The 24456-nt window shown below is 37.6% G+C and overlaps 1 long non-coding RNA gene across 1 annotated transcript; it reads left to right on the forward strand.

The window, feature by feature from the left end:
• Positions 1-17914: 17914 nt before the first annotated feature.
• On the forward strand, positions 17915-23631 carry LOC142109018 (uncharacterized). Its single transcript, XR_012680261.1, has 2 exons — positions 17915-17981; positions 22151-23631. It is a non-coding gene; the product is annotated as an uncharacterized LOC142109018 (long non-coding RNA).
• Positions 23632-24456: the final 825 nt, after the last annotated feature.

Below are 24456 nucleotides of genomic sequence, written 5' to 3' on the forward strand. Positions count from 1 at the left end.
ACCCCTCTATACCAGAATGGGGGTTTGTTACCAAGCAAACCACAGAACGCAGTGGAAGTTTTCCCAGTTCACACAGGCCAGCATCACAAGCTATTACAAATAGCTGAGAGCAGAGCCTGTGTGGAAACATGCCCTTTAAATTGGGAAAACATATCTATGTAACATAGCTATTACAAATGACTACAAAGAGTGGAAGACTACAATTCCTAGTTGCTATATTGTTTATGAGAGTGATATGGAGATACACATATATCCCTACTACAAATTGTACAGCATTTTAAAGAATTACAGAAATTTTGACAATATAAAGCAATATAGTAATGACAGAAAAGCAAAACAAACTTCTAAAAGATAACAAAAAATGTTGCAGAGCACAAAAATACTCCAAATCCCTGCAGAGATAAAGAGATATCAACAAAAGTAACTAAAGTATGATGTATCCAAAATCGTACAGAATAAGCATGCAATGGATGGTGTCAAACAATAGGCTCCTCTAAGGGAGAACAGGAGGAAAATACCAGCAAGGTTTGTCTACTCTGCAGGAATAAATCTTTCTTCTCCTGTCTGGTATAAGAAGATTTGAATCAATAGTTCAAATAGGATCTTGGCACAGAGAGCCACACAGCTCTATGGATGTTAAGACAGACACATTGTGCATACCAAATAAGTGAAATAGTATATATAGTATAGTATAAATAGTATATATATTGGTACATAATTATTTTATTGTAAAAAGAACAAAGTTTCAATAAAAACCACAAATATATGAATTAGCTTTAAAACATGTCATACAGATTTCCTGACCAGTTTTCACTCTGATCTTCATAAGGGATTCAATCTATGGTGTGATTAATTTAATCTAACCACAAAATATGTAATTAATATAAGCCTTAGTATCCAAAATGCATCAGGTTATATATACATTATATTTTGCACGATGGAAGTCTGCACACATCATGCGTCTAAAAAATGAAATATAACATGAATAGTCTCATTTCAATGTGCAATCCCATGAAATCTTTTTGTGTAATGTGGTCTAGTAACTATGATTAAATGAAATTAAAATGCATTTTTTTAAAACAAAAACTGTGAAAACTGTATGTACCTGTCATTATCATTAATGTATGAATCATCTCTTATCAAATATCTATATTTATATTAAGTCTAGGTGAATCCATTCGCCCTTGTTCTGTCAGATAGATTTACAATAATTTCTAACTACAATCTGTCCTATCACTCCCAAACCACAGAATGTTACATGCCAAATATCTTGATTATGTACAGGACAAATACTATTTGAGTATTTGTTTGTCACAAGGCCCTTAAATGATTGTACTTTTGCGGTTTTAGCAAATTCTGTAATGGTATATTGGAGCTGCAAGAGCTTTTAACCAAATATGTGATAAAATAAGCACCACAATGCACAAAATATTTGATCTTAAAGGTAAAGGTTCCAATATTTAAACTGTACTTCACGTATAGTTGTTCGTTAAAACATTTTATGCTGTACTTGTAACATCTCTGAGACAGGTGCAAACTACTTAGTAATAATTAACAGTAATTTATTATGGAAGTGAGATATAAATTATATATGTACAACAAAAGTGAAATTAAGTTTATACCTGTAACAATTTTTTTAATATGTTGATCATGTTCTATTTAACAAGGTATAACTAATGAAAGTACATATACACACATATTTATTTATATTTCACACAGGGCCAGTTAATGTTGGATAACTTTTTTCCTTCAATAAATGAAATGACCATTTTGTGTTTACTCAGGTTGACTTTGTCTTATATTCACTTTTGTTTGAATATCTGAAACAATTAAGTGTCATAAATATGCAAAAATAGAAGAAATCAGGAAGGAAGCAAAACATTTTTCACACCACTGTATTAGACTTGACAAGCTATAAAAGGACTGCAGAATGGGGATGTCAGATAGGCCCCACTGGCTACTCCCTGATCTAATATCTTATCATATATTCCAACAGTCATACAATATATCACCTCTATTTTGTCAGGAAACCGCTCCTGAACCCCTTTATCTGTCACAAACCGCCCTCTGTGCACTCGTGACTTAAGCTTATTGTAAGGGAGCACACAGGATTCCAGCCCAAATCTCGCATTTACCTCTTTCTCTAATGCTACAGATTTACTGGTCCCTTTCCCAACACAGACACCCGATTCCACAACTCTCTGCCACCTGCCACTAACTACGTATAAGGCCCGTAGCAAACCTATGACTTAATTATCCAATTGCGCACACTCGTTGTTCTAGTAGCTAAATAGTAAACCATTCACACTCTGGTATCTAAAGAGTTAACCCAGCCAAGCAATCTCTCTCTTCTACACAGGCAATGGATTTGTTTAGAGCAATAAGGACAGAACTATTAAATTGTTAGATTTAATATACCAAAGGTACAATGCTTACAGATAATAAACAATTAGATAAAGATTTGACATACAAATAAAAAATTGCACACAGTTATAAAAACAGATGGGATGAAAGTACAGAGCATAACTTATGTTTAATAATCTGTGTGTCTGGGAGTAGGCAGAAAAGATGGATAGTCCTTCAATTAGATTTATCCCCAAGAAACTGACAATTTGTCCCTTTAAAACACAGGTTTTTTAAGCAAAATGAAGTGGGACGGCCTTCACAGGGCAGTGTTGATGCTAATAGGGGGGCAGGAATGTGTCCTGGGTATCACTATAGTTTGCTCACAAATATTTTGAAAGTTTTTATCTTTGGTAACTCTTCACAAATATATCCCAGAGACAAAACTCCCCCTTCAATAAACCAATCATAATATCCCGCACATTTAAATACCAAACATGATGAAATTATAACAATGGGACATCCCTTTCCCAAAGACATGTGATTATATCTGTTCACAGGTATCGCTAGTAAGTATAATTCACAACCCGGGTGTGATTTCTGCCCCTCAGTATGGAATGGCGCACAGATTTCCCAAAATTTGAAATATAAAGATATTGTCTTTGAAGTTTATATTTCTATATACCTGTATAGGCAGCCATCAAATGCTGCCTTTGTCTGCAAGGATGTCAAGTTATGAACGGCTCCTAAAAGTCTATTCAGGTGTCCAAAAATCTAACTTGTGTCAGGATATAGCTCACCGCAGGGGCCTTTGAAGCTCCTAACACCAGGATGTGCAGAGTCACCAAATAAACATAGAACAATCCTTTTGGCTTCACATTTTACACCATTGTAGCTCAACTTATCAATGGATGTAGTTGATATATCAAATAAACACTGCAGTTATGTTTTTGGCCTTATTCCCCACAATTATGTGATGGGTTAACCCTTATAACTGTAAGTTCTCTATGTTCACGAAAGGGGAATTTATTGGAATATATCTATTGGGCAAAGATACATCATGCCCTAGTCTCCTCAATGTGAGGATTGTCTTGAAGGTGAGGTGTAAATCAGCCTACAGGGCATTAGAGTGGATGAGAAATTGATGTCTCATTAGAAAGCACAGTAGCCACCAGGTTCTGTGGATGCTGCAGCAGAAGGTGCTTTAGTGTTGTCCTTACTAATACATGGGCTCCTCTAATGACATTAAGTTGTCTCACATGAGCCCAAAAGATCATCCTTAGTGGTTCCTGACATTAAAAGAGTAGAAACAAGGCAATGGATTTGTTTAGAGCAATAAGGACAGAACTATTAAATTGTTAGATTTAATATACCAAAGGTACAATGCTTACAGATAATAAACAATTAGATAAAGATTTGACATACAAATAAAAAATTGCACACAGTTATAAAAACAGATGGGATGAAAGTACAGAGCATAACTTATGTTTAATAATCTGTGTGTCTGGGAGTAGGCAGAAAAGATGGATAGTCCTTCAATTAGATTTATCCCCAAGAAACTGACAATTTGTCCCTTTAAAACACAGGTTTTTTAAGCAAAATGAAGTGGGACGGCCTTCACAGGGCAGTGTTGATGCTAATAGGGGGGCAGGAATGTGTCCTGGGTATCACTATAGTTTGCTCACAAATATTTTGAAAGTTTTGATCTTTGGTAACTCTTCACAAATATATCCCAGAGACAAAACTCCCCCTTCAATAAACCAATCATAATATCCCGCACATTTAAATACCAAACATGATGAAATTATAACAATGGGACATCCCTTTCCCAAAGACATGTGATTATATCTGTTCACAGGTATCGCTAGTAAGTATAATTCACAACCCGGGTGTGATTTCTGCCCCTCAGTATGGAATGGCGCACAGATTTCCCAAAATATGAAATATAAAGATATTGTCTTTGAAGTTTATATTTCTATATACCTGTATAGGCAGCCATCAAATGCTGCCGTTGTCTGCAAGGATGTCAAGTTATGAACGGCTCCTAAAAGTCTATTCAGGTGTCCAAAAATCTAACTTGTGTCAGGATATAGCTCACCGCAGGGGCCTTTGAAGCTCCTAACACCAGGATGTGCAGAGTCACCAAATAAACATAGAACAATCCTTTTGGCTTCACATTTTACACCATTGTAGCTCAACTTATCAATGGATGTAGTTGATATATCAAATAAACACTGCAGTTATGTTTTTGGCCTTATTCCCCACAATTATGTGATGGGTTAACCCTTATAACTGTAAGTTCTCTATGTTCACGAAAGGGGAATTTATTGGAATATATCTATTGGGCAAAGATACATCATGCCCTAGTCTCCTCAATGTGAGGATTGTCTTGAAGGTGAGGTGTAAATCAGCCTACAGGGCATTAGAGTGGATGAGAAATTGATGTCTCATTAGAAAGCACAGTAGCCACCAGGTTCTGTGGATGCTGCAGCAGAAGGTGCTTTAGTGTTGTCCTTACTAATACATGGGCTCCTCTAATGACATTAAGTTGTCTCACATGAGCCCAAAAGATCATCCTTAGTGGTTCCTGACATTAAAAGAGTAGAAACAAGGCAATGGATTTGTTTAGAGCAATAAGGACAGAACTATTAAATTGTTAGATTTAATATACCAAAGGTACAATGCTTACAGATAATAAACAATTAGATAAAGATTTGACATACAAATAAAAAATTGCACACAGTTATAAAAACAGATGGGATGAAAGTACAGAGCATAACTTATGTTTAATAATCTGTGTGTCTGGGAGTAGGCAGAAAAGATGGATAGTCCTTCAATTAGATTTATCCCCAAGAAACTGACAATTTGTCCCTTTAAAACACAGGTTTTTTAAGCAAAATGAAGTGGGACGGCCTTCACAGGGCAGTGTTGATGCTAATAGGGGGGCAGGAATGTGTCCTGGGTATCACTATAGTTTGCTCACAAATATTTTGAAAGTTTTGATCTTTGGTAACTCTTCACAAATATATCCCAGAGACAAAACTCCCCCTTCAATAAACCAATCATAATATCCCGCACATTTAAATACCAAACATGATGAAATTATAACAATGGGACATCCCTTTCCCAAAGACATGTGATTATATCTGTTCACAGGTATCGCTAGTAAGTATAATTCACAACCCGGGTGTGATTTCTGCCCCTCAGTATGGAATGGCGCACAGATTTCCCAAAATATGAAATATAAAGATATTGTCTTTGAAGTTTATATTTCTATATACCTGTATAGGCAGCCATCAAATGCTGCCGTTGTCTGCAAGGATGTCAAGTTATGAACGGCTCCTAAAAGTCTATTCAGGTGTCCAAAAATCTAACTTGTGTCAGGATATAGCTCACCGCAGGGGCCTTTGAAGCTCCTAACACCAGGATGTGCAGAGTCACCAAATAAACATAGAACAATCCTTTTGGCTTCACATTTTACACCATTGTAGCTCAACTTATCAATGGATGTAGTTGATATATCAAATAAACACTGCAGTTATGTTTTTGGCCTTATTCCCCACAATTATGTGATGGGTTAACCCTTATAACTGTAAGTTCTCTATGTTCACGAAAGGGGAATTTATTGGAATATATCTATTGGGCAAAGATACATCATGCCCTAGTCTCCTCAATGTGAGGATTGTCTTGAAGGTGAGGTGTAAATCAGCCTACAGGGCATTAGAGTGGATGAGAAATTGATGTCTCATTAGAAAGCACAGTAGCCACCAGGTTCTGTGGATGCTGCAGCAGAAGGTGCTTTAGTGTTGTCCTTACTAATACATGGGCTCCTCTAATGACATTAAGTTGTCTCACATGAGCCCAAAAGATCATCCTTAGTGGTTGCTGACATCAATTAAAAGAGTAGAAACAAGCAAAACTTTGCACTTCAAAGCTGATAGTGATTGATAACACTCAGACAGCATGACAAGTCCTAAATGCTAGTGCCCTTTTTGCATTATGACTGCATAAAGACAGCTATACTCAATAGTATGAAATAATTATGGATACTTACAGACTGAAGGCTCATGAATAAAAGTTCCTAATTGCATCTAAATTTTTCCCTTATAAAATCCCTTCAACTGGACATGTTCAAAGTAAACAGTAACAGTTATGCACAGGGCATTACATATTTTGCAATCTGGGGAAGAAGATTATCAGATATATTATTGGCTCTAGTATGTAATGTGATTGTGCCAAAAATGTAAATGTCATGAAAATTCCTCAGGCTAAAGCTGTCCAACATGTAACAAGAAAGTGATTAGTAAAAGATATTAGAAAATTAGGCTTCAACAGGAAAGTGTAAATATATTTATGGTGCAGAAAAAAAAGACATATTAAAACAGTTGTAGGATGTGGGGAACATGCTGTTTAGCTGAAAAAGAACAGGAGCGTAACATATGATTTTCAATTGGCATTCCTTGTGTCAAAATTGGTATTATTATATTCTAAATTTAATCTTGATTTAAAAAATATTGCTAATAGTGGGAAACAATCAAAACACCATTTTTTGTGAATTCCATCCAATGTGTCTTTCTGTTATCATGTTGGCAGGAAAAATCAAAGCAGACTTAAGGACTACATCAGCTAAAATGCATAGCTTGAGAATTAACACATTTTTTCCAGGGTGGAAATACCATGCAAATGTTAACAGATCAGGAAACAAATTCACTTTGCAGTTCATAAAGCAAGGTAAAAATAACATTGCATGTTGATTTATCATACACAAATTGATGACTTAGTGGAAGGATTTAACTGCACCAAATTTCAGAAAAATTGCAAACATTTATCATCATCATCACCCCTAATTCCGCAGCGCTGTACAGAGAACTCACTCACATCAGTCCCTGCCCCATTGGAACTTACAGTCTAAATTCCCTAACATACACACACACAGAGAGACAGACAGATTAGGATCAATTTTGTTAGCAGCCAATTAACCTACCAGTATGTTTTTTGGAGTGTGGGAGGAAACCGGAGCATCCGGAGGAAACCCACGCAAACACAGGGAGAACATACAAACTCCACACAGATAAGGCCATGGTCGGGAATTGAACCCATGACCCCAGTGCTGTAAGGCAGACATGCTAACCACTAAGCCACCGTGCCGCCCTTGTTTATATCAATAAATACACAGTATCATCATCATCATCATTTATTTATATAGCACCAGCCAATTTTGTAGCGCTTTACAATGGAGAACAAACATAGTAATAAAACAATACTGGGTAATACAGACAGACAGAGAGGTAAGAGGGCCCTGTTCACAAGCTTACAATCTATAGACATAGAATAAAAACACATTTCTTTATTTGCTTTTATTTGGAATTGGGGAGGTGTCCCAATCATTTAGAATACTTCATTCCTTAGAATTGTTATATGGAAAATAAACACCATGAAGTTTTGAAATTGGTAAGGAAATGGTAGAGGGTCAAACTCATAGGTCAGACTGGGAGAGTAAACTGTGACAGTTATCAACCAAGGTAAAAGAAAGAAAACAAACCCATTATGTAAAATTATTGAAAACCATGAACGTGATAGAAAAATGTGTTCTTTGTTTCTGGTAATATTAGTGTAGATCCCCAAGTTCGAATCTCTGACACTCCTTAACAAGAACAGCTGGAAACATTGATCTGGAGCACAAAAGAAACAGGTACATTATATGTTAGACAAATTAAAGATGTTTTCTCCATTAATCTTGGAAGGACTGGTCCTATTGCGCTTTATAACATGAACTGGAACAGAAAGTTAAACAGATAACTACTATATAATATTTTGTCTCTCATTATGCCAAAACCTTTGGTGCATTAAGTAAATACTAACTAAGTAATTAGTAAATCGAGAAATAAAATAACATTTTGATTCTGATGTCATTAAAGTGAGTTGTGTGTCTCAAACTCTAGATGAACAATCTGGCTCCGTATTTGTGAGACTGGATCAAAAGACAATCCGTTAAAGTGTTCAAAATGAAACTAAACATGTAGAAGAAAAAACGTTATAAGCCACTAGTAGATAAGGTTGATGGTTAAAGCAGGATACTACAGAAATAAACTCATAGGTTTTACAATCTGGTAGCTTCTATAGTAGTTTTGAACAAGGAAATCTGTTGGATAGAACAATGTGTAACAACAGTTGAAAATAGAAAAGTAGCAATTTAACACAGCCCTATTTTCAGCAAGGAGATTTTTTTATTATTATTATTATTATTATTATTAATAGCAGCCTTTATTTATAGGACGCCCCAAAATTTACGCAGTGCCATACAAAAAACAGACATTGGACCACACAGGGTAAAACAGTATAGAACATTAAACAAAAAATACATGACTTCAAACGCTCCAACATAGCTAGCATAGTGAGGTTGGAGCAGAAGAATAAGAGAGACAAGAGGGAAGAAGGCCCTGCTCGTAAGTGCTTACATCCTAAACGTTCAGCAGACAGACAGGAGGCACAAAGGGAGTCAGAAGAGGGGACCAAGAGCAAGAGGAGTGAGTAGTGAGACAGGAGAATAGAGACGTGAGGAGATCAAGCATGGAGAGAGGTTTAGGTGGAAGGCTGGTAGGCTATGAGGAACAGATGAGCTTTAAGTGCCCATTTGAAAGTGTACACATTTTTACAGATAGAGGTTTGTTTTGTGTGTGCAAAGGGGTACTTTTCTGGATAGTTATCCTCTGTTTAGTCACTGCCAAGGTTTACCTGATGATAATGCCAGCCCAGGTTTATCCTGCAGGACAAGTGATGCTGATCTGGCAAATATCCTATACTTTTCTAGTGCAAGATGCTTTAGTTATGTTTGCTTTGAAGAAGATACTCTATAATGAACATTTATAAAACCCGTTGCCAGTGCTTTGAAAGTGAATTTCAATTGGCAAAAAGTGGCATTTTTTTCAATATTACACACACATTAAAACTTTACATTTGTTTTGGTAAAACTATAATTCAATTCATTGGATAATTTCCATTGTTGTTTGTGTAAATAGATGTCAGATTGGTCTGATACGGTAATGATGTTTCACCAGTTTTTTGCCAACATGAAGGATCGCTTGCAGTCTAAGAACCTGGAACCATACTTTATCATAGGGGGGTAATGGACTTCCAGCAGGGGCGCACACAGGGGGGAGGGTTCTGGGTCTCCAGAAACCCCTCCCCTCCGTTAAAGAAGTGCCCTACATATTGGCACTGTACTATATAGCAGCCGCGGCGCTTCTTTGACAGCGCTGCAGCTGCTGTATAGTACAGTGCTCAGGACTGTAGAGTAAGCATCTACTTTTAAGAAAAAAATAGGATGGAATTGTGAAAAAAAAGAGCCTATCCACTCTTTGATATGAAACAAACCAAATTTTCATGGTTGTGTCTAGAACGCAGTGTATAACCATGGTGCAAAAGAAGTATTTCCACCAGTGAAAGAAAAGGACTAGGGTTAGAAGTAAGCCTGTATGTATGCTTTACAGCATCTTGACCAAATTAGGCACTGGAATTTAATAACATTTAACAGCAAAAGAGATTCTAGCCATATGGTGTTATTCCCCGATAATAAAGAATTTAAATGGAATGGTTGATCTATCAGTGACTCAGAAAAGACTATTTGCTCTGAAAGGCCATAGTAGACTAAACAGGAAGTTGCTTCAAATAGGTGTTATTGTAATAACGTGATAAATTACGAACAGATAGGCCTTCCAGCAATCTCAAAATACATATCCATGTTTTGGGATAGTTAAAGAAAACTAATGAGCCCATATAAACTTTATAAACATTATAACAGCTTGTAAGGAGTGTAATTGACAAGTTATGGATCAATACAAGAACTGGTTCAAATAAATATAGTAACTAGGGTAAACTTTAGGTTTTAACACCTGAAGCTTAATTAAGGGAATAAAACAAAATAAAATATGCAAAAACCTTTTGTAATATAAATAAGGTAGACCGTCCAGCCCCAGTGTTTTCGTATCGGTTAAATGTTTAATAGCTGACCCTGGTTGATCTCTAGATGTTTTAGATTTTAATAACTTAGAATTTTAACATCATTAGCTGTGTCTAGCACATTCTGTTAGCCTAGAGCAGGGGTAGGCAACCTGCGGCTCTCCAGGTGTTTGTGAAACTACAAATCCCAGCATGCCTTGCCACCCATCTGCTGGTTATCTACTGGCAAAGCATGCTGGGACTTGTAGTTTCACAACACCTGGAGAGCCACAGGTTGCCTACCACTGGCCTAGAGTGTGATGATATAGATAAAATATACTTTGAATACAGACTTTGTGGACCTCCAAGACCACTATTTAGCGATTAACATTTTTTATATACATATTACGCAGCACTTTACACCAATAAACAGGAATCATTTCTCAACAAAAAAAACCCAATAAATACTCATTTTGGTGGAGCTATAGCAAATAAGCCAGCAGATACATTTTATGAAGAAAATGTAGGTGTATCTCTGCTAAAAAAAATAATCTTTTGGATGCGCCCGATTCATGTTCTGACAAGAAAGGGGGGAGCTAGAAAATATAGGGAATAGAGAACTGAGAGATACAGAAAGAGAGGGAACATAATTTGTTTGGAAAAATCAGAGAATATGGATGGAGGGGCCTTACCAGCTCACATTGATCAAGAGATAAGCTCAAGAAGTAGTAGGGCAGAGTGCTGAGACCTGCTTTATGCAGAGAGCCATGGGGCCCATACCTGATTTAATACATGACCCCTTTTGTGTAGATACTAGGTTATTTCTTTCATGCTACTTGCCAGATTTGTTTCTTAAGAGCATAAGACAGTTCTTCCAATTTTCTGCTAACAAGCTAGATTAGGAAGTGCTATGGTGGGGATTTTGTCAAGATTTGGTGGCATGTGTAACTCAAAAGAAACATTCAGGGATCTTTAGCTACCAGGCCAAAATTATCTGTTTAGAATAGTGTGCAATTAGTCCCAAAAGGAAGCTATTACAGCATAAGACCACCAAATATGGACTAGGGTGCCACTGTGACTACAGCCCCTCCAACAGTCAGGTGAGGGGAACATTTTAGTAAATCTCACTGATGTATAATACAATCTGTAATATAGATTGTAAGAGGTTTCTTTGATCCTTGTAGAGATAGATTTTTTAGCAATTAACAGTCTTCTGTCCTCCAGGCCTCTTAATCTTGCAGAGATCCACAATGCCTCTCCCATTCCGTCTCATTGCAATTCCACTCAGGAGAGGCAGCATCAGTCAAAATGCCATAAATTTGGGATATCATTCCAAGTAGTTGGCAGGTGCACTCAAAGGTGGAAACAGAGTGAAGGGAATGAATCTTGGGTAGAGAAATTAAAAAGTGTTGAATTTGTAGGTAATCGAACAGGTTTAGGGTACAGAAAGGAGACAACTACTGCAATTCAGCTGGGGTAAACCACTGACCTTGCTTACAGAAGTGAAAAGGGAATTTAAGGTTAGCATGGATCTAACTAGTAGTCCTAGTTGCAGATATCCCTGGTGGAAATGTTAGGTTATGCCAAATAGGAGTCATGGGGGAGGTAAGGGAGATGATGTTCCATTTTACCGAATATGAATCCTAAAGTTTAGTTTGGTATATTAGTGTTGTTAGTAATTTGGGAGGCTGTGGACTATCTTTAACCAAATGGTTAGATTCAATATCAAGATGAGAGGATGTGCCAGTGTGGGCACATGATGCTTCCACTTGAGAGAAGTGCAAAGCCAAATGGCATAGTATTTTATCGGCGAGTCCCCTTCTTCCTCTAGGTATAGGCTTTTTTGTAATATTAACTGAGAGTGTTTTAGGTCTATTGTTCCAAACAAATGAACAAGTGCCCTCTGAACATTATTTAGTAGGAAGAGAGGGACTGCCACCGGTAGGGTCTAAAGAAGATAGAGCCACTTTAGATTAATGTTCATTGTAACTGTTATGATCTTATCAGTCAAGAGATGATGAGGCTGTTCCACTTAGTAAGGTCAGCCTGCAATTTACAAAACAGAGGGGGAATGGTAGGTTGTATTGTGAAGTGAGGAACACCCCCAGATATTTAATTTTTTCATCTGCTATTTGAAATTAATTGATTTGAGGGAATCTGCATCTTGAGGGGGGGAACATTAAGGAGCATGGCCTTTGATTTGTAACGAGATAGGTCACCATATATCTGCATAAGTTTGCACTCCTTGGATGTTAGGGTTAGATCTGATGTGCAATGCAAGAGGTTCAATCTCAATGACAAAGATCAACGGGAAAAACGGGTATTCTCTGACTGGTGCCATTACGTATAAACATAATATCAGATGGTGTACCATTAATGAGCACATTAGCTGCGGTCAGCCTAAAGAGCAAAGATATCATGAAGAAAATCTCCAAAGATGCCAAAGGATGTGAGAGTAAAGAGATTCTATAAAATGCTTTGTCAGCATTGAGTGATAGAATAATGGTATAAAGTCACGGCCAAAAGTTTTGAGAATGACACAAATATTATAATATTGTTTTTCACAAAGTCTGCTGCCTCAGTTTTTATGATGGCAATTTGCATATACTCCAGAATGTCATGAAGAGTGATCAGATGAATTGCAATTAACTTCAAAGTCCCTCTTTGCCACGACAATGAACTTTATCCCAAAAACAACATTTCTACTGCATAAGCCTAAACGGGAATTTTCCCAGTAGGCCGATAGCCTAATGAGGCCGTCCATTATTAAGTATGTTCCTGGCTTCAAAGAATTGTTCCCAGTACTGTTAATATTGACAGATAACAAATAATAGGTAAATTAATTGCAAAAATAGAAATATCCATCCAGCTCTCCTCCTCCAACAATACTCTTAGGAATCATAATATCCCCACATCAAATGCATTTAGTTCTCCATCATAGGTCCTATTTCCAAATATAGAGAGAGAAGATGATGATAATCCGTCATATAGATATTGGACTTTCTATGTCTTGTTCTTCACCAATGCATAGAAGAAACAGTCCTAGATCCCAAATATGGCAAAAATAAAATGTCTTACCTGTATATACAGTAAACTTGTGCTCTCTGGAGAGTTTAAAATTCAGCCAGCAAATAAACTATGGTACTGGCACTTTTGTTTCAGCGGGAACACGTTACCTATCCTCCATTCTCGGGAAAGCCAATGGGGTATTTCCTTCAAACCTGTCAAATGTGTTTAGCTGAGAGTCTTCTCTAGTAGCTGGCAGGCCCCATGGTATGGCTGTAATGAAGCCTTGTGAATAGGCCAAAGGCTTATAGTAATTATGTATGTGGTTGAGGGCAGGGGGCTGATGGTGATAAAATGTGTGGCTGATGGTGATATAATGTGGGTGTGGGGTAGGTGGTGGCTAATGGGTGCCAATTTATTGGTGGGGTGATGGTGCAATTTCATTGAATGTGGTTCTGGGTTTGGGGAGAATGAGGTCTATTTGTTAAATGTGAATATGAATTATTTAATGGCAGTGGTGGTTGAGGGAAACAGGCATATTTTTTAAATGTAAATGCTAATTTATTACCGGGGTGGGAGGTCTCTACTGTAATTTGGGTGGGAGGTAGGCTATTAATTTAATGGTGAACTGTGGGTTGGAACTAAAATGTTGGGTGCTATTACTTTATTTGTGGGGTGATGGTGGGACTATTTAATTTAATAGTGGGCCTATTAATTTAAAATGAGGTGGTGGGACCTTGAATTTAATGCTGTGGTGGTTTGGGGCTATTAATTGAATGTGGGGCTGAGTTGGGGGAGGAGGGCTATTATTAAATATGAATATTTATTTATATAATACAGGGGATGACTATGAGAAATGGTTATATTTATTAAAAGTAAATGTTATTAATTTATTGCTGGGACTGTTTGGAGGGAGTGAAATAGGCTTATTTATTAAATAGGAATACTATTAATTTGATGTCAAGGCTGGTTGGAGAGAAATAGATCTCAAATGTGAATACTGTTATTTTAATGTTGGGGCTTGAGGGAGGCCTAATTATTAAACGTGGGTGCTTTTGATTTAACACCAGAGTTTTATAACATTCATGTACCCATTTTTTCCCAAATAAGGCCCCCAGCATTCCAGGATCTAGACAAGCGGCTACTGAGCAAAATATACCATCAGTCACAGGTAGGGAAAGCAACAAGAACAGGTAGGAGAGAGCAGGACAGTCTGCCAACTGTATTTTTCTATATTGGTAGATCCTCTGCACCATGTTATTAAATAAACACAAATATGTATAGTGTGATTATATTTTCTGTTACTGGCTAACTACTGCTAAATTTAGTCGCTCATTTTGTCGTACTTTTTATGTATTAATCAAAGTGTACCCATCACTCATACACAGAGGAGGCAGCCATTTTGTGAGTGAACCAATAATCATAATTCCCAACTGTTCCAATTTAGGATTCTCTCCCGCCAGGGGAAATGTTTGTCCCATGGGTGAGAAAGTTGGGCGAAGGGAGCTATGTAATTAGCAGCCCTGCACTTTACAGCACTAGGCAGCTCTCTGGGGGCATAGCCAATGTTGTACTAACCCCGCCTCCTTTTGTGTTGGCCCTGCCTACAGTTGATTTGACCTTACTCTCATGAGGCCACTTCCAGAAATGTTTCCACTTTAAGTTCCCAATCCACCCCAGCACAAAAGCACCAGCTGACATCAGGTCAGTGATTCTCTCATTAACACAGGTCAGAGTGTTGACAAATACAAGGCTGGAGATCACTCTGTCATGCTGATTGAGTTAAAATAAGAGACTGGAAACTTTAAAAGGAGGGTGGTGCTTGAAATCATTGTGCATAAACACATGCAGTTTTCATTGCTGTGCACAAAATGGGCTTCACAAGGATATTGCTGATAGCACGATTGCACCTAAATGAACCATTTATCAGATCATCAAAAACTTCAAGGAAAGAGGTTCAATAGTTGTGAAGAAGGCTTCAGGGTGTCCAGCAAGCGGCAGGACGTTTCTTAAAGTTGATTTAGCAGTGGGATCAGGGCACCACCAGTGCAGAGCTTGCTCAGGAATGGCAGCAGGCAGGTGTGAGTGCATGTGCACGCACAGTGAGGCAAAGACATTTGGAGGATGGCCTGGTGTGAAGAAGGCCAACAAACAATCCACTTCTCTCCAGGAACAAAAATCGGGGACAGACTGATATTCTGCAAAAGGTACAGGGATTGGGCTGCTGAGGACTGGGGTAAAGTCATTTTCTCTAATGAATCCCCTTTCAGATTGTTTGGGGCATCTTGTCCGGAGAAAGAAAGATGAGCGCTACCATCAGTCCTGTGTGATGTCAACAGTAAAGCATACTGAGACTATTCATGTGTGGGGTTGCTTCTCAGTCATGGTAGTGGGATCACTCACAATTTTGCCTAAGAACATAGCCATGAATGAAGAATGGTACCAAAACATCCTCCAAGAGCAACTTCTCCCAACCGTCCAAGAACAGTTTTGTGACGAACAATGCCTTTTCCAGCATGATGCAGCACCTTGCCATAAGGCAAAAGTGATAACTAAGTGGCTCGGGGATCAAAACATCGAAATTTTGGGTCCATGGCCAGGAAACTTCCCAGACCTTAATCCCATTGAGAACTTGTGATCAATCCTCAAGAGGTGGGTGGAAAACAAAAACACACAAATTCTGACTAACTCCAAGCATTGATTAGGGAAGAATGGGCGACCATCAGTCAGTATGTGGCCCAGAAGCTGATTGACAGCATGCCAGGGCAAATTGCAGAGGTCTTCAAAAAAAAAAGGGTCAACACTGCAAATATCGACTCTCTGCATAAACTTAATGTAATTGTCAATAAAAGCCTTTGACACTAATGAAATGCTTGTAATTTTACTTCAGTATACCATAGCAACATCTGACAAAAGGGTCTAAAAACACTGAAGCAGCAAACTTTGTGAAAACCAATATTTGTGTCATTCTCCAAACCTTTGACCATGACTGTAGTTAATGATATGGATTAGGTCAATGGCTTGTTTTGTGTTGTCCCACACCTGATGCACTGGTATGACACTCACTTGGTCATAGTGAACAAGAGAGGGGAGTAATTGGTTTAATCTGTTGACCAGGATTTTGGCATACATTTTAATACCATTGTCAAGGAGTGAGATAGATTTATAACTGGCACAATTGTGTGGATCCTTGCCTTCCTTTTGGATAACTATTATTCTGGCCTCCAGCATCTCAGCAGGAAAGGATTCACATTTCAAAACTGTGTTAAATAGGGAGTATAGGTGGGGGACCAGCAATCCTAAGAATTTCTTCTAGTATGCAGCAGCGATCCCATTAGGGCCTGGGGTATTTCCTTTCTTTTGAGATTTTATAGTATCCTCTATTTCATCTACCATGATCTCCTTGCTCAAATATTCTGCTGCAGAATGGAATTGTTTCTGTGATTGGGCCTCTGCTGAGAGAGCATTGATTTTTTTTTCCCTCAGTGGATAGGCTAGTAGAGGGGGAAGAGGTGGTGGGCACATAGTAAAAGGTTGCTGTAATAGGTTTGAAATTCATAGCAATTGTGGATGGGACCATATATTAATTGGTTCTGGGAATATTTAAAATATATTATATTTCAATCTTGATGCCAAGATCCTCTAGGTCTTGTTACCTTTCTCATAAAAGGCTTAGTTAAAAAAATGAAGGCGCTAGAAAGTGAGAAGTTGAAATATATATATTTTTTTTGTCCTTTTAAGATCAGCAAGGTTGTTCGGGTCTGGGGAAAGCTTTGTGTGGCAAAACCAAATCCTGTAAATTAATGAATAGGTCATTACATTTGATTAAGAATTCCTTCTTATTAAAGGAGGCCATGCTAATCTGATGTTCCATCAAGACTGTTTTATGAGCCATCCAGAGGGTGGAAAGTGATGTGCCAGGGAGATTAAGTTCAAAGTAATCTGTGAGGAGGAGCTTAAACTGAGCACCCAGCTTGCTGTTGTGCAGGAAAGAATAATTAACATGCAATGTTAAAGGAGTGGGGGGAAAGGCCAGGTTATCCAACTCAATGGAAAATTGGTCATGATCAGACCAAATTAGTCTGTGGACCTGAGCTTACTCCAGGTTTAAAACTAGGTCATAACTGAGTAGGATCATAACAATGCGAGAATAGGATTTATGGACTATAAAGAGTAAAAAATATATTCACGAGTGAAGGGTTCTCTCAGTCTACAGGAGTGATAGTCATAGATGAGGTGGTATTTCAAGATACTTAGGAGTGTTATATTTATGCAGGTCCGATTTCTTGGAGGAAGGAATCCCAGAGGAAGACCTGTCCAGAGAGTTATTTAGGGTAGCATTGAAGTTCCAAACAATAACAAGGTCACCTTTTTTAAGTCAAGAAATAATTCAATCTAGTTTGTTAAAGAAAGAATGTTGATTCAGGTTTGCAGCACATACATTACTTATGGTACAATGCCTATTGTTTAGTTTACAATAATGTAAAATTATTGTTTTTAAAATTTTTTATATATTATTATTATTATTATTATTATTATTATTAAAATAGAATCTTAAGAAGGTAATACACTATCCATTGGATAATATTTTGTTTTTCATACTCATCGTACAATATCGAGTATATATTTGAGAATCCAGTCATGTGAAAACAGTGGATCACCAGAATATAAGAGTCTTCTATGAATGTAAAAAAGTAAGCGAATTGAAAGGTGTACTTACCCTGATACTATTTCATATGAAAATTCATCACGTGGTGATTTATAAAATCTGTTTCCTTTATTCACCTGTTCCTTAAAGGTTATTTATTTCGGGTGTATAATAGTGTTTTGATAAATACTACACATATATTCACTGTCCTTTTTCCTTCTATGTCCATAATTGTGAAAAATATTGGAGGAATTCCCGTGAGAGTTATTGGAAGGATGTAAAAGACTTGAAAGAAAGTTTGTCTTGTCATACTAGACTAAAGATTCTGAACATTGTTGGACATTTTTTGAATTTAATATCACCTTATTTTGTTCGTATATATCGAAAAAGTGTGGGAGTAGAGATTCATTTAAATTTGCGCCTGAGATACACACATTTTTAAGGTTATATAATATATTTTAAAGGGAAAGGTGGTCCCCTTGGTGTTGTAGTGAGGCAGCAGTTTATAAGAGAATTTGAAAAAGGTCACTTCATTTCGCTATACATTAAAATAGATTTACCTAACAAATGGGAACACTGCATAGGACACACCCTTGTCCTCTACTGTAAACATACAGTACTGTGCAAACGTTTTAGGCAGGTGTGAAAAAATGCTGCAAAGTAAGAATGATTCAAAAATAGAAGTGTTAATAGTTTATTTTTACCAATTAACAAAATGCAAAGTGAATAAACAGAAGAGAAATCTAAATCAAAATCAATATTTGGTGTGACCACCCTTTTCCTGCAAAACAGCATCAATTCATTAATTTATTAATTAATCAATCAAATTAAATAGGTGATGATCATCATCATTTTCATAGGTTGAGTCATAGTCATTAACTGAAACAGAAACAGCTGTGTAAGAGGTTTAACACTGGGTGGGGAACAGCCAAACTCTTCTACAAACGTGAGGTTGTGGAAGACAGTTTCATGTCACAGGTCATACACCATGGCAAGACTAAGCACAGCAACAAGACACAAAGGCAGTTACACTGAATCAGCATGGTCTCTCCCAGGCAAAGATTTCAAAGCAGACTGGGGTTTCAAGATATGCTGTTCATGCTCTTTTGATGAAGCACAATGAAAAAGGGAACGTTAAGGACCGTAGACGCAGTGGTTGGCCAAGGAAACTTAGCACACCAGATGAAAAGTACATCATGCTTACTTCACTTTGAAATCAGATTGTAGATTGTTTGTTATTTGATATTGGCTATAGGTTGCCAAAGGAGAGCTTTGAGGATTATCATAGCCACCGAATAGAAGGGGTATAAAAGTATGGTAATTCTAGGACACTCACTGATGGCACCATCCTGGTTAGTACATTTGTGGGAGGACTAGTCTAAATGCTAGAAATTACATAAGGCTAATAACATAACATGGCAGAATGGAGGAGGAAAGGGGCGAATGACATAGGCAATAAAAAGTAAGGGTGTGCCGAGGGTCTGCCAATGCAAATGTGGCCAATTTAAGGTCTGGGTTTCTCTTATGGCTAAGGAAAACCTACTCTATCGTTTGCACCAGCTACACTGCAGGTCTAAGTGCCCACTGACAGCAATGACTGTCACAGCATGGTCTTTTTTTAAAAAAAAAAAACTGCACGTATGCATGACTCAGAACATGTGTATGTATGGAAGAGAAACTATGCACACTGACTTTATGTATGGTACGCATTAAGAATATCTTGATTTATGTATTTCATGTAAAACAATGTAGAAAAATGTTTACACACTTAATGATTATAGTAGTATGAGTTGGTAATTTATTTTATATTTGTTTTTTTTCCATGCGTTCTGATGGTACTTAATATTGCACATATACATGTGCATATACTGCAATATGTTAGGTCTGTTAACATACAAAAAGTATAGTTTAGGCAGAGTTTACCCAGGTTTAAACAGGAACGTATTTTGAGATCCACTTCAATTTGAACATCGGCAAATGTATACACAAGTTCCGTGTTCATCTTAAAAGTGCAACTTGCATGCAGGTTGCGTTCAAAGATGGATCAGGCCCACACAAGATAAACTGTAACTGTGGCAACACAAAATAACTTGCATAAAGTATTGCATTTCAGAAGGACATCAACACTTATCAGTCTCTAGTGTACAGGCCATTGTGAATGCAAAATGGACAGAAAGTAAGGAGGAGTTGATATTTTTATGGCCCGTTACTTTAGGCATAGCCACATTACCAAAGGAGTTTCAGATGCTTTGATGTATAAAATAATCAAGTGTATTTATTGACTTGCACACTGACCACCAAATAATTTCAGATCAGAAGGCAAAGATTAACTATTGTACAGAAGTATTATAAGCAATAATCTAGGTACCCTTTAGCAAAAGAGCATTAAGCTTAACACTTGCATGGATTGGATAATTACTAATGGTGTGCACCACCTCCACACAAAGACTTATTTCCTTGACTTATACCTCTTTGGGATATATGTGAAGAAAAAGTTCTAGTCTCTGACAAATATTACTTATCTTATCAGTTTTTCTAGATAAATACTAGTGCATGTTCTAGCACTGGGGTTTCTGGATTACCCAAAATCATTTTCTTTACACTGCCATGAGCAGTTGGCTCATGCTTCAGGAGTCTTTGCTCAAAGACAAGGTGACAAACAGACAGGTTGATCCTTTAAATCCAGTGGCAGCAGCCTTACATGTATGCAAGCAGTGGCAGTTGGTGCCCTATTTGCAGACAAATATAGTGATATTATTATAGGTCACCTACTTATGGTTCTTTCCCCTCATACTGTATATATATCTTGCTATATAAACACACACAACACTAGACGCAATACAGATTTATCAAATGGAAGTTAGACCTTAAGCTAATACTTGCCAACTCTCCGGGAATGTCTGTGAGATTCCCGGATTCCGGGTGGGTCTCCCGGACTCCCGGGAGAGTATGGCAGCCTTCCTAGTGAAGTGGGCAGAATGAAATCCAAAATGCCGCAATTCCCTGAGAATCAAAGCATTTGGCCCCGCCCCCGCTGCGCCGACTGCTATAAGTTGGCAAATATGCTTAAGCTTCCAACTAACCTGACCCTTCTAAGGTGCAATGTTCTTAACCCTGTTACTCTCATGCTTGAGAGCATAGATCACTCACACAACTTTTACTGAGGCAGCAAGCTATGACTGCATAGACGGACCTCACTGATACCCCCCTGCAAAATGCAGACATTGCTCTTTTTGTAGATGACTCATACCTATGCAACTATAAAGGGAACTTGAAGACAGGATATACAGTGTGCACCTTACATAAATGTGTTGAAGCTCATATACTCTCCCCACCTGCTCTTCTGTTCAGCAGGCTGGTGCTAAATTGTCCTAACTAGAGCCTGCACATTTGCTGAAGGTCAGGCCATGAAAATCTATACAGATTCTAGATATGCTTTTGGGGTGGATAATGAGTTAGTGTATATTTGTTGTCAAACACGTTACATGCGTTTGCAAGACAACTCAGTATAAACAGCATCATGTGCGCCTGCTGGGCATTTCCCATGTACAAAGGGGCTGGCTGTTCTGGGGGAGCAGATAGACATCTGCCCCCTGGATCAGTCCCATAGTGGGCTACCTTGGACTGGGTCACTGGGCTCCCTGCATTTTTACCCTTGAAAATGCTGCTGAGCAGAAACAGCCCCCCCCAGACCAAAATTTTCCAGCTCTTGTACATACTCAATCTCCCTTTGATATATTTTATATATTTGGTGGCCACAGATGAGCTTCCTGCACCTCTCTACTGGCAGTTTGGTGCACTCTTCCTGTGCAAACTGCTCCAATTCCCCCAGATTTGAAGGCTTCCATTTCATAACTGCTTTTTCAGATCTGTCCACAGATCCCATGAGATATAGATCTAGACTCATTGCTGGATACTTCAGAACTGTCCAGCGTCTTATCTTGAACCATTCCTAGGTGATTTTTGAAGTGTGTTTGGGGTTATTATCCTTCTAGAAGACCCATGACCTTAGATGGAGCTTTCTGAGCTGGGTTAAACATTGTACTCCAAAATATCCATGCATATGTTCAAGACATCCAGTGCCAGATACAGTACAGCAACCCCATGCTTGACTGTAGGGAAGATATTCTGATCTTTGAAAGGTCAATTTTTTTTTCTGTAAACATAATGATGTATTTTACCAAGGAGATCTAATATTGTTTCATCTATCAACAGGTCATTCAACCAGAAGGAATTCGGCATGTATTTTGTCAAAAGCCAGTCAAACTTTCTTATGCCTTTCTCTCAGCCATGGGGCCCAACTGTGCCTCCTACTGTATATTCCCTTTTCATTGTGTTGGCGACAAATGGTGCAAGTTGAAACCGTCATACCTTGTGTCTGAAGATCAGATTAAGTCTGTTCAGCAGTTGATTGAGTTGCTTTCTTCAACATTCAAACTATCCTGAGTTGCAATCACTAATACAGTTTTCTCCTGCGGCCACTTGCAGGAAGGGTGGCTATAGTGCCATAAACCTTACACTCCCTAATAACATTATGTACAGTGGAAACAGGAACATCACGATCTCTGGAGGTTACTTTTTAGCCTTGTGATTATCCAAGCTGTCTATCTATTTACAAGCTGTCTATCCTCCTCAGTCAATTCTCTGGCATTCATTATTATTTCAAGTTCATTGCAGTACACACCGTGACACAAAAAAGGAGAGTCTTTCTATCTACTCAAGCTCGTTTAATGAGTTATTTTATATTGCAGGCACCTGCTACTAACTACAGGTGAATTCAGTTCCAAAGAGAAGGAGAATCAATTGCTTGAGTCTAATGCTCTCTCTAATTACTTGTAAAAGGTGCCAACATTTTTGCCTGGTCCAATTAAGGATCTGTGTATAATAAGTTATAACTTAGTAAATGTTTCTGCTTTTTGAATTTGATGCAAACCAAAGCAATACATTAATTTCAGCAATTTTCTGGAAGAAATAATGCACTATTAAAAAAAAAAATTCTAGGGTGTCAATATTTTTGTCTGGACCTGAAAAAGGTTGTGAACCATTTGCATAGTTAGGACAAAGATTGTCAAACATGATTAAAGGTTTCATACAGTATTCAGTTTTAGTTTTGAGAAATCTGGTAATTTTCATGCTTTGTTAATCCATACTTTCATGCTAAGTGAATCCCTGTGTGTCGGACCTGGTGGAAAAAAGGTCAAAGTTATTTTGCAGGGGAACACCAACCTACAATGTCAAACGTTATATACCCAAATTACAATATTTAAATACTCCATGACTTATATTAGATAGGACATTTCCTCAATGCATTGAGTATGGCTTTTCCTTCTTTCTACTAGTAGTATATGTATTTTAAGTTTTATATACTAAAAATAGTTAGGAAAAAGCAATAGGAGGAATGATTAAATAAAATAAATAGAGAACACTTAAGAACTTAAGCAGTAATGGTTAAAATCCCTTTGAGTGAAACAAATTTGCTGATGTATCCTAATTTCTTTACAACCATGTATAGAATTAGTAATATATGGGTAGGATGTGCACTTATAGAGGAATGTTCAAATAAAGAGATTACCAAACCTACTGGCAGAAGCCTTTGCTAAATGTATATAAATACATGCGTGTTTCTCTGTGATCACACTCTCTCTCTCTCTGGGAGCAGAGAGTCCACATTACGTAAAATAAAATATTCATAGTTACCATAGGAATAAAAATTGTGTCATCTTTAACAAAAGGATCCGAAGCATATCAAACAGCATGGCGTAGTGACCATGAGCAAAAGCAAGCACAAAAAATACTTAGTGACTGCTCAATGATATAAATCACCACTAGGGGGTAATTAATATAATTCATTAAAGTGAAACATTAATATTTTGAAAGTGGGTAGACACCATAGATTAGAGGAATATTTTAAGAACTCAATACACAATAGTGGAGTATCAATCATTACATTATAAAATTTAAATCCAATTGGAACCCCCTTTAATGTGAAGCTGCCCTTTACACTTCTCCCTTTGTCATGTTAATATTCTAAAGTATGGTAAACTGTAATAATGATTTTTACAATTCAGTAAATTTACCCTGCAATGCTCCCTCCCACATAGCCTCTCTTTGGTGCAGCTCTGTTCCGAATGTACCGGTACGCTCTTTAAAGTCCTAGGACATTTCACTGAAATGAGCAGTTATCCCTTACTGGAATGGAAGAGCAAGTCACCGTAAAAACTGCAATGGGTTAATTCAAGGAGAGGACCATAATTTTCCTATCTTGGATTAACAAACAACACTTTATTACCTTTGAGGCAAACCTATTCGGCATTTACCAACGTTGCTTTGGCTGAACCAGCAGAGGGCCATGGCAAGAAGTGTGGTGAGATCTGGGGTAGATTAATAAAAAACAAAAAGTGTAGGTGTTTGAACATAATAACCATCAGATTCTGATCATTATCCAGTTACAATGGCATCTGTCAAGTGGTGGAATGAATTAGACAACAATTGAACAGTCAATTTGTGAAGTTGAAGTGTTG

The sequence above is a fragment of the Mixophyes fleayi genome, chromosome 1 (genome assembly GCF_038048845.1).
Source record: "Mixophyes fleayi isolate aMixFle1 chromosome 1, aMixFle1.hap1, whole genome shotgun sequence".
NCBI lineage: Eukaryota > Metazoa > Chordata > Amphibia > Anura > Limnodynastidae > Mixophyes > Mixophyes fleayi.